Source organism: Camelus ferus, chromosome 1 (genome assembly GCF_009834535.1).
Source record: "Camelus ferus isolate YT-003-E chromosome 1, BCGSAC_Cfer_1.0, whole genome shotgun sequence".
Taxonomy (NCBI): Eukaryota; Metazoa; Chordata; class Mammalia; order Artiodactyla; family Camelidae; genus Camelus; species Camelus ferus.
This window is the reverse complement of record NC_045696.1, coordinates 97,410,432-97,421,377: the sequence shown is the minus strand read 5'-3', so window position 1 is coordinate 97,421,377 and position 10,946 is coordinate 97,410,432. Positions and strand designations below refer to the sequence as shown.

The following is a 10,946-nucleotide window of genomic DNA, read 5'->3' as shown; positions in this document are numbered from 1 at the left end:
GGAGGAGTTTTTGTTGGTTCTTCAACGAAGGCAAGAGTTTAAAAAGCTGACTTAGGGTTTAATCATATGGCTGGACTTTTGCTGAGTCTCAGGGATGGCGCGTGTCAGGCCCACAGTGCTGACGTCAGCACGGCTCCCAGTCAAGCGTCAGGGGACTAGTGTTCAGCCCTCCGCTGCTCGCACCTCTAACAACGCGACCCGGACTGTAAGGGCGTTAGCCTCGGTCCCATCCATCCCGATCTCAGCCTGGAGACGGTGCAGAGGCAATGAGGCCTCGTCCTAGCCTCTTCAGCCGGTCGGGTGAGTGCGGTGTAGGAAAGAGGCGCGCTGGCGCCAAAGCAAGGCCCGCCCATGGACAGCCCGCCAGCTGGGTCTCGGGCTGTTTCAGCCCAACAGCCCGAACAAACTAGACCGTCCAGCTCTGGCCACTCGGTCTAGTTCCCCCCGACCCCACTGCCTCCACTTCTGGGGTCACACGGCAGGCAGCAGGATTCTACAGCCAATCTCCTTAGCCAGCCTGCTCCTTACCTCGCCAAAAGGAGATCTTTCAGCCTCTCCCCAGAAGCTCGCCCCACCCTGCCCTTCCCTTCCCTTCCCTTGGAAAGAGGACAGATCACGAGGCCAAGAACGCGACTCCGCGGACTGGGCATCTCTCCGAGCCAGACTGGAGCAGGCATCGAGACCCAGCGTGGGAGTGGGAAGGCTCCGTAGCGGGCAGCTCTGTGGCCCAATAGCGTTCCTCTACCTTCTGGTGCGGGCCAATGAGATGCGTAGGGTGGGACTTCCGCCTCGCCTTGGTGTTGTCGTTCGCGCTCCGACTCTGGGCGGTGGGGGTCGGTGCGGAGATTCAGTCATGAAGTCAGGGTAGGGACTTCTCCCGCAAAGACACGGCGGGCGAGCCTTTTCGTATTGCGAGGTCAGGCTTCCAGGTAAGAGCCTCTCCCGCGTCGCGGCGGTCGGGCGGCGGGTTGTCCCCCGCGGGGCCTGGCGGGGAGAACACACCCCTTCGCCGGCCTGAAGCTCCGGGGCAGCCCCGCAGCTGAGGTCTTTGCTGCTCCTCCCTAGGCTGGCCGCGGAGGAAGCTAGGTAGTTGCAAACATTTTATTTAAAAAAAAAAAAAAAAAAAAAAGAAGCCTTGCCTTTGGAGGGCCGAGTACTTGCTTTCCTATCCCGTGAGTTTGTATATTATCCAAAGTTGTTGGGTTATCAGTTTTCTTCTCAGATTCTCATCTTGAGGTGGCTGGAGTCTGGGAAGATGTTCGGAAGGCTTTTCTTGGTCAAGCGCTTGCCGCAGAGTCCCCGGGCGAAGTCTCTTGACTTTAGTTGTGGAAACTCTGTAGTCTTTGGGAAAAAGAGGACAGTCGCCTCCTTCCTTTCTAAGCTTCCTCCCACCCCCACCCCCACCCCGGAAGCTAGACTGAAGGTGGGACGTGACTGCTAGGGGCAGATTACCACGTCCCTGCCCTCTTAAAGTTGGCAGCTCTGCAGGACGCTTATTGAGTTGTCCAGCACTGATGGAGAACTCTGTCCCAGAGAGGGTGTGGGCCGACATCGAAGCCAAGCGATCCCAGAAACACTCACGCATATTTGGTGGCAGCCACTAACTGTTCTCTGCCAGCGTTTGGCAAGTTTCTCTATTTTGTCTTAATCTCGCAATAGTAAATTTCAAAAACTATCGTTTCATCTTCAGTTTCAGCACCGTGGGCAGCTGCTCAGGTCCTTTGTTGTTGCCCCAAACTTGCCAGACGGTTAACTGTTCGTCAGTGATGCAGCAGGGGCAGTGATGAGAACTAATGCATTCCTTTCAACAAAGATCTGTTGTTCTCCGAGGAGAACATCTGCAGTTTTTGATACAGTATAAATAAGATGGGTGTGCCGCCGAAGAGTTCTAGTTAGAGAAACAGAGCGATTCAAGGTTTAAGGAAGGGCTTTCAAGGTGTTTTTGTTTTTGTTTTATCTATTTAAGGACAAATTTTAATGGGACGAGGAGATTAGCTCCACTTCAGAGTAACAAAACTGAACTATGGTAGCTGTTTGAAAGAACTTGAAAAAGGAGATAAGAAGTGTAGTGCAGGGCCCAGTGGAGACTTATTAATGGATTTTGGAATAAATTTAATGCATTGACATAACATTAGAAAGAAAGAAAAACTTATCAGAGGACATCCTGTGGAAGAAGGGTAAACATTATCTCATGAAGCTTTTGTTTCAGGTTTTTACAAAGAGTGTATGAGTGTGAAGAGGAAGATGTAAATGTATACCATATTATTGTGGATTATGGCAAAACACTGGCTCCCAAATTTGGGAGTCAGGCTGTGTTTAGCCTTCAGCTCTGCCACTTCCTAACTCTGTGACATTATCTGTAAATGAGGAAGAATTGTAAGAGTTAATTGAAATAAAATATGTCTGTTACATAGTTAAGCCTCAAAGTGTTTTTTACTCTGTTTTTGTTTTTTTGGAAATGTTTGGCTAGAAACCGTTATTTCCTCTGTGTCAGAAATGACAGCTATTTTATTAATATGTTTGTATGTATGTATTTATTTATTTATTAATGTATTTTTTACCTCTGCCTTACATGAAGCCAGTAGCTTGATGTCTCCATGTGTAATAATAAAGCATGTGGACAAAAGCTTGATTTGCAGGGTTTAATACTGAAGAGTTTGGAGTAAGTTCTCATCTATCTTTGTTTAAAGCTCATTTTTCTCAAGCATTTTGTGGGGACCTTGAATTGTTACCGGCATTCAGCACCCTTCCTTTGATATTTTTCTGCATCCCAGAGTAACAGATTTATCAGATGTTTTTCAGGCCCTAATTTTAGCAAAATAAGGGCAGGGTGAAGGGGATGGTAAGTTTATGCCTTTGAGCTAAATTGGATGGGAAGGCATTAATGTTTTATAGTTTTTGCCATAAAGATGTATGAAATGAAATGGCTTGGTCGAATATCGTGGTATGCTTACTTCATGTTCGTAGGACCTAAAAACGGTTGACAATTTAAGTAAAAAGTATGATTTTGGACATGTTAAAATCTGGGAATGTCTAGCAGAAGGCAGAATGAGTTTGGATCAAAATAGTGTTTTGCACCATTTGACATATTACTGCCATATGGCATTGCATATGGTAGTTTCACATTACTTAAAAAAGGGGAAAGAAGTAAGTGTTAGTTTTCTCAAAAGAAGAAACAGAATTAATAGACAAGTGAATTTTAATAAATCATGGTGGACAGTATTCTTTTAAAATTTATGTATTCATGCAAATATTTATTGAGCATATATCAAAAAATTATATGTTTTTATAATCCTTTTACATTATGCAGAAATTGATTTAGGAACAATGATAACATATAATTGATATTGTTAGTTTACATATCATAGTACATAAATGACAATAACAGTGTAGCTAACATTGATTGTTTACTATAGACCAAACAGTTCTATTATTTCTTGTAATAATTATTTATATTTTTCTTGTAATTCTCACTATTATCAATGTGGTAGTAGTACAGTTATCCTCTTTTTATAGATGGTGAAGTGGAAGCATCCAGAATACATATTTTTCTGAGTTCACATTAGGTTGTTAGTGGAGTAACTGGAATTTGAACCTTGGCATCCTGGCTATAAAGCCTGCCTGTCCTGTATCATGTTTTATTAAAAAAATACAGAATACTGTGGGACTATTTCGGATTCTTTACTTATTGGTTTGGATGACCTTGGGTAAGCTCCTTTGGCCCTTGGTTTCCTCAACTCCTTCCTCAAAAATATAATATTAAGCCATTATGTTTGTGGACATAGGATAATTTGTAAAGCCTTATACAGAATATGTGTCCAATAAATGATATGCCTCAGCCTTTTTCTTTTCACATTGAGGATATGGGCATTTGAAAGATTGAAAGCAACTGGAGGAGGATGGTAGGAGAAAGTTTTGCCTAAGAACACTGCCTAAGCAAAAATATAGAAGTAAGAAAGCAGAGAACATTTACCAAGGTAGTATGTTTAAGGAACAGGTTGATAAAGATATGAAAGCAACCTAAGTGTCCATCAACAGATGAATGGATAAAGAAGATGTGATTTGTGTATGTGTACACACACACACAGAGGAATACTACTTAGCCATAAAAAAGAACAAACTTTTGCCATTTGCAGCAGCATGGATGGACTTGGAGGGCATTATGTTAAGTGAAATGAGTCAGAGAGAAAATCAAATACTGTATGATATCACTTATATGTAGAATCTAAAAAATACAACAAACTAGTAAATACAACAAAAAAGAAGCAGACTCACAAATATACAGAAAACAAGCTTGTGGTTACTGGTGGGGAGGGGCATTTTGGGGCGGGGAAGTGGGAGGTACAAACTTTTGGGTGTAAGATAAGCTCAAGAATGTATTGTGCAACATGGGGAATGTAGCCAATATTTTGTAATAGCTGTAAATAGAAAATGACCTTTAAAATTGTATAAAAATTTAAAAAGTTACAGGCTGGTAAATAGAGATGGACACAGATTATGGAAATCCTCAAATGAACCAGGTTAAGGATTTTATACGTGATTCTTAGTTGAGAAGAACCCCTACTATAGATATTAATCTGGAACAGAAGTCCAGTAGAAGCCTGGAGGTAGAAATACCATGGAGTTTAATTACAGTGGTTGAGGCAAGAGTGACAAAGGTGGAATTGTAGTGAAGGGTATAGATTTGAGAAATGTTAACATGGGGAACCGATGTTAAGTATGGGCCTTAGTTTGGGGAGGATATTATGATGAAGAACAGGTTTTGGTGGAAGAGGATTTAGGAGGAGAATTAGAATTTATGATACAGATTTTGGATTTGGAGCTGAGGATTTCTTCAGATGTTTAGAGATGTGAAATGGGAGCTGGATGCTCTGTGTATTCTGTAAAAAGGGAAGAGACCACTTGCTTACATCATGAGGAAATGGCCTATAGCAATCATCCCACTGTGGTTCAAATTTTCACAAGCAGGGATGTGACTCCTGAAGGTCCTCAGAAATGCAGATTTCTCACTTGGTAGAGTTGTACCCACCGTTTTTCCCTGTAACATATTTTGTGTCCTGGGAGAACAGGAGTAAGGTAGTGGGGAGGGAAACTTGTGGAAACCTAGCAAGGCTCCCACTTATTATTTCAAAAGAGAGCCAATCAGTTGGAAGCTAGGGATTCTCACACTAAGAACTTGGAAAGACGCTGTGATTTTTATACAGTACCAAGCATTTATACACACATGTTGCATGTTGAATTGTTTTAACATCTGATTTCTTATTTTTGTCATCCTTTCTTTGTTACCCTGAGTTGATTAATAGCAAAACCTTTAAAATTAGAGAGCCTGTATGCCTGTTATGGGATGGCTACAAAGAGGGGACCTAAAGAGATTGTGTTCCACTTACAGCCAAGATTGTGGGAGAAGGACCTGAAAGGATAAGAGTAGAAGGCTGCATGGTGTGCTAGGAAGAACAGAGATTCTGTAAGTCTCTGTGTTAACCATTCTCTGGCTTCAATTTCCTTGTTCTGTAAAATGATGGTGATGATAAAACGAATTCTGACCTTTTGTAGGAAAGAAAAATATCTGGAGGCCCTTTATACTTGAAAAAGGGCTCAGGTCTAAGTAGAAGAAGGGCCTGTAGTTTTCTTTCTTGGCAGATTTTCTGGAGTTTGGATACAGTTGGGTAGGGCATGATGTTAGATTAAGCTGTATAGTAATTTATCTATCTCTGAACTATTTTTTGTTTCCTGTAATGTAAGGTCGAGTAACTGGCCAATCAAATGAAAAATCAAACATTAGGCACAAGCATTAAGACAAGGAAGGTTTACATATTCTGTCACACCATTGTTGGAAACATGACTTGGATTCTGCTACTCGGGTTTTTCTATAGCATTCATTCACTCAACAATTTGCTAAGTATTTTCTATGTCAGGCACTGTTCTAATGCAGAGTACATTAGTGAACCAAAAAAAAAAAAAAATCCTTGCCCTCATGGAGTTTATTTTCTAGTGAGAGAAATAAGGTTTCTTTTAAGTAATTGGATTTTTTTCTTGTACTATGTATTTATAAAACCACAATTCTAAACAGATAACAATAAGAGTACGTACTATACCAGATTGTAACTAATTTTGTAGAGCACTTTGAAGGAAGGGACTGTATCATTCTTACTCATATATGTCTCCCCATTTCCTCTTTTCCCAATGAAATGACTTAGACGTATTTAATACTCAGAAGATGTTAAGTACACATTAAATGCTTATGATAAGGAGAAGGAAGTTGTGTTAGGGCAAGGGCCAGATCTTAATGATAAAGGAGTCAGTTAAATGTAACAAGTGTTAAGGACCCATGTACTCATTTGATTGAGGGTAGGGAGAAAGAGAAGAGGTGCTATGAATTGCCTTGCCTGGCTTACCTGTGAGGCTGAAATGGAAATTAGGTTATATTGTAGCTGAAAGCATCAACATTAAGGGAATCTGGGTGTCCCTAACTTGCCCACGTTAGCTGGGTGACTTTGCATAAATAACTTGACCTCTCAGTTCATTTCCTCGTTTGTAAAATGAGGTAGTTGGAATTTTCCAGTTTAAAATCTGCTTTTAAGACTTACAAAATGTGTATTGCAGTTTCACTTTACTAATATAGATCAAATAGAGCTGATCATGAGCTTCCATTGAATAATAATAATCAGACAATTTATGCTTTTAGTTAACAAACTAGATGTTTTAAAAAGATGTCTATAAAATTAATGCTATTTGATGTTATTTATTAATAAGACTGCATTATAATTTTAAAAAATAAGGCAAAAATACAGCCTAGTATATAGTTTCTGCTTTGTTATTATGAAGGAAAAATAAGCCGTAGTATTTCAGGCCCCAGTAATGAGTCTTAATAGTTATTCGTACTTTCATACAGCAGCCTTTGATTATTGTGCTAGTGCTCAGCATACCGATCTGAAAATGTGTAGTTCCTAACTTCAAGGAGTGATGAACAATTTAAATGTTTCATTACACTGTGGTGACACAGAGAAGGCACATAGTGAGAGGCTGAGAGAAGAGAAAGTTCAAGTGGTTAGAGAAGACAGATTGAGGAGGAATGGCAAGGGACAAAGCTGGAGACATAGGCGGAGCCAGTGTATGAACTTTCTGTGCTAAATCACAGTTTAGTTTTGAACTTTATTCTGGAAGTTGTTTAATCTGTTAAGGAATTTTCTGCAGGGAGTAGCATGATCAGGCATTTTTGTATCTACCTTCACATTCCTCTTAAGAGAATGATCCACAGGGAAGATATTTATGTCATTTTAGTTATTTCAATGGTGTGGTCCTGCTTGAGGCTGTCTTTTAACTCTGAAATAAAGTCTGAGGAGCACTGTTAATTTTGTGGTTTTAGAATATCAGTAACCATGAAGTATTTGGACATTAAAACATTTATATATTCATAGCTACATTGATGTAAATTGAAAAGACAACTGAAATTTTGGTATACTCTGCTCATTGAAATGATTGAGCTTCTGGTCAGCTACATGAATTTGATTTAGAATCATTTCTAGGGAGCTAGAAATTTGTTGAAGCTTGATTGATTGAATATGACTCTAGTTCAAGCTTATTTTCTGATGATCAAGCTATCCAGTTAAGCTTTTAGAGGGAATGAATCGCCAGGGGAAATAATCCCACTTGGTGATAAGTAGATATTTCTAAATCAAGTTTATAAGATAGTAGGAGTTGAATTTCTACTTTGCTTAGATAAGAAACACCTCATTAAATATTAAAGAGTACTTTATTTGCCTAATTACTGTGCTTGTAATTTACATGTTTGACCTCAAAAAGGAAGAACTGTGCTTGTAATTTATACATTTACGTAACATGTATTATAAATATTAATTGCTTAACATTTTTTGAGGCGAAATTCACATCACATAAAACTAACCATTTTAAAATGAATAATTGAGTGGCACTTAGTACATCACAGTGTTGTGCAGCCACCACTCTGTCAAGTTCTGAAACATTTTTATCACTCCAAACTAAAACCCCATACTCATTAAAGTTATCCCCCATTCCCTGCTGCCTTCAGCCTCTGGCAGCCACCAGTTTCCTTTCTGTTTCTATAGACTTACTGGATATCTTATTTATTCTGGAAATTTCGTATCAATGAAATCATGCAATGTGTGACCCTTTGTGTCTGGCTTCTTTCACTTAGCATAATGTTTTCAAGGTTCTGCAGTGTTGTTGCAAGCTACACTGTTGTATGTATGAGTACTTCTTTCCTTTTTATAGCTAATTTTACGGTATGTAGAAACCACACTTCATTCATTCATCCACTGATGGACATTTTAGTTCCTTCTATCCTTTGGCTGTTGTGAATATTGTTGCTGTGACCATTCACTTACAAGGATGTGTTTGAGTACCAGTTTTCATTTCTTTGGGGAATACATAAAGAGTGGAATTGCTGGATCATTTTTGGATATGTATAAGGAGTGGAATTGCTGGATCATATGGTAATCCTATCTTTAGCTTTCTGAGGACTTGCCAGACTTTTCCACAGTGGCTGAACAATTTTACATTCCTACTGGCAATATATGAAGGTTCCATTTCTCTACATTGTCACCAACATTTGTTCTTTTCTAGTAAAAAAAATTATGCTGTTGCTATCCATGTGGGTATGAGATGATATCTCACTGTGGTTTGATTTGCATTTTTTCCATTATAACTAATGATGTTGAACATGTTTTTATGTTCCTGTTTGGCCACTTGTATATCTTTGAAGAAATGTCTATTCATGTTCTTCGCCCATTTTTTAAGTTGGGATATTTGTCTTTTTATTATTGAGTTCTAAATGTTTTTATGTATCCTGAATACTAGATCCTTATTAGATATATGATTTGCAGATATTTTCTTCCATTCCGTGGGTTGCCTTTTCAGCTTCTTAATAATATCCTTTGATGCATAAAAGTTTTAAATTTTGATCAAGCTCTATTTATTTTTGTCGCTTATGCTTGTGGTGTCATATCTAAGAATCTATTGCTGAATCCAAGGTTATGAAGATTTACTCCTAAGAGTTTTATCATTTTAGCTCTTATATTTAGGTCATTGAACTATTTTGAGTTAATTTTTACATATAGTGTGAGTTAGGGTACAAAGTCATAGTTTTGCATGTAAATATCCAATTGTTCCAGTACCAATTGTTGAAAAAAGTATTATTTCCCCTTTGAATGATCTTGGCACCTTTACTGAAAATCAGTTGGCCATAGGTTATGGGGTTAGTTCTGGATTCTCAATTCTGTTCCTTTGGTCTATAATTTCTATCCTTATGCCCACATCACGTTGTTTTGATTACTGTAGCTTTATAGTAAGATTTTGAAATTGAGGTGTGAGTCTTTCAGCTTTGTTCTTTTTCAAAATTGTTTTCACTATTGAAGGCCCCTATAATGTGAATATTAGTGTGCTTCATGTGTTGTCCCAGAGTTCTCTTAAACTATCCTCATTTCTTTTCATTCTTTTTTCTTCTTTCTGTTCTGCAATAGTGATTTCCAGCTCACTGATCTATTTTTTTTTGCCTCATTAGGCTATTCTTGGTTCCTCCTAATTTGTTATTCATTTCAGTAGTTTTATTCTTCAACTCTGTTTGGGTATTCGTTATATTTTCTAACTCTTTGCTAAAAACTTCCCCCTGTGCATCCATACTCCTCTTGAGTTCTCTGAACATCTTCACCATCATTACTCTAAACTCTTTCTCAGATAGATTGCCTATCTCTTCATCACTTATTTCTTCTTCTAGAATTTTATCCTGTGTCTTGGCCTAGTGGCCTTATTTGTGGTGGATGAGGCTGGGCTAGAGGCTTCTGCAGGTTTCCTGGCAAGAGGAGTTGGTGCCTGCTCACTGCTGGGTGGAGCTTGGTCCTGGTCCTCTGGTGGGTAGGGCCATGTCTAGGGGTGTGTCTAGAGGCATTTGTGGCTCAGGAAGTCTGCTGATGGGTGGGGCTGCGTTCCTACCCAGTGTGTTGTTTGGCCTGAGGCTTCCCAGCAGTTAAGTCTACAGGCTGCTGGGTGGGGTTAGGTCTTGGTGCTGATGATCCAATCAAGATGTCAGCCTCCAGAAAACCTCATGTAGATGAACACTTCCTGGAATGTCCTCCACCAGCTTTTATGTCTCCAGGGTCAGCTGCAGCTGTCCCCTATCTCCCTAGGAGACCTTCCAAAACCAGCAGGCAGGTCTGGCCCATGTTCCTATGAAATAACCGCCTCTTCCCTTGGACCTGGAGCACACTTCCCAAGAGAATGAGGTCTCTGTTTCCCCCAGTCCCCTGGGGCTCCTGGAGTTAAGTCCCACTGGCCTTCAAAACCTGGGGTCTCCTTCTCTTTCCAGTGCCAGAACCCCTGGGCTGGGGAGCCTGACGTGGGGCTTAGAGCTCTCACTCCTGTAGGGGGAGGGGGTCTCTGCCACTTATTTATTCTTCAGCTTGTGGGTCGCCCACCTGGGGGGCAGTGGGGCCCAATTGTATTGAGAGCCTGCCCCTCCTAATGTCCCGCTGTGGTTTCCTCTCTATGTTTCCAGTTTAAGAAGATCTTTTTTTTGCTAGGTTCCAATCTTTTTTTCCCGATGATTGTTTAGCAGTCAATTGTGGTTTTGTTGTAGTCGTGAGGAGAGGTGAGCTTGTGGTCCTACTATTCTGCCATCTTGACTAGCTCAACCTGTATAAAGTCTTAAAATGTTCCTTTGGTGTGGTGATTCCATATATAGGAATCTATCCTAAGAAAATAATCAGAAATGTGGAAAGAGATTTATATTTATCATAGAATTATTTGTAATTGCAGGAGTTGGATTCAACTTAGTATTGAAGATAGTAGGGGAGTAGTTAGACTAAGTCATGATTTAGCCATATGATGTCACATTAAGCAGCTATTAACAAAGTAGTTTGTGAAGAGTTTTAATAACAAGGAAAAATGATACAACTTTAAAAAGCATACAAATT

At 39.9% G+C, this 10,946-nt stretch overlaps 1 protein-coding gene across 2 annotated transcripts in view; it reads left to right on the top strand.

Annotated features, from left to right (window-relative positions):
- The first annotated feature begins 668 nt into the window (after positions 1–668).
- RNF13 (ring finger protein 13) overlaps positions 669–10,946 on the top strand; it is a 115,377-nt gene continuing 105,099 nt past the window's right edge. Inside the window, exon 1 of one of the 2 annotated variants that reach the window (XM_032486491.1) lies at positions 669–929. The gene's annotated coding sequence lies outside the window, so the exon portion shown is untranslated. The remainder of the gene's footprint in view (positions 930–10,946) is intronic. The other variant, XM_006187246.3, reaches the window with a different exon arrangement.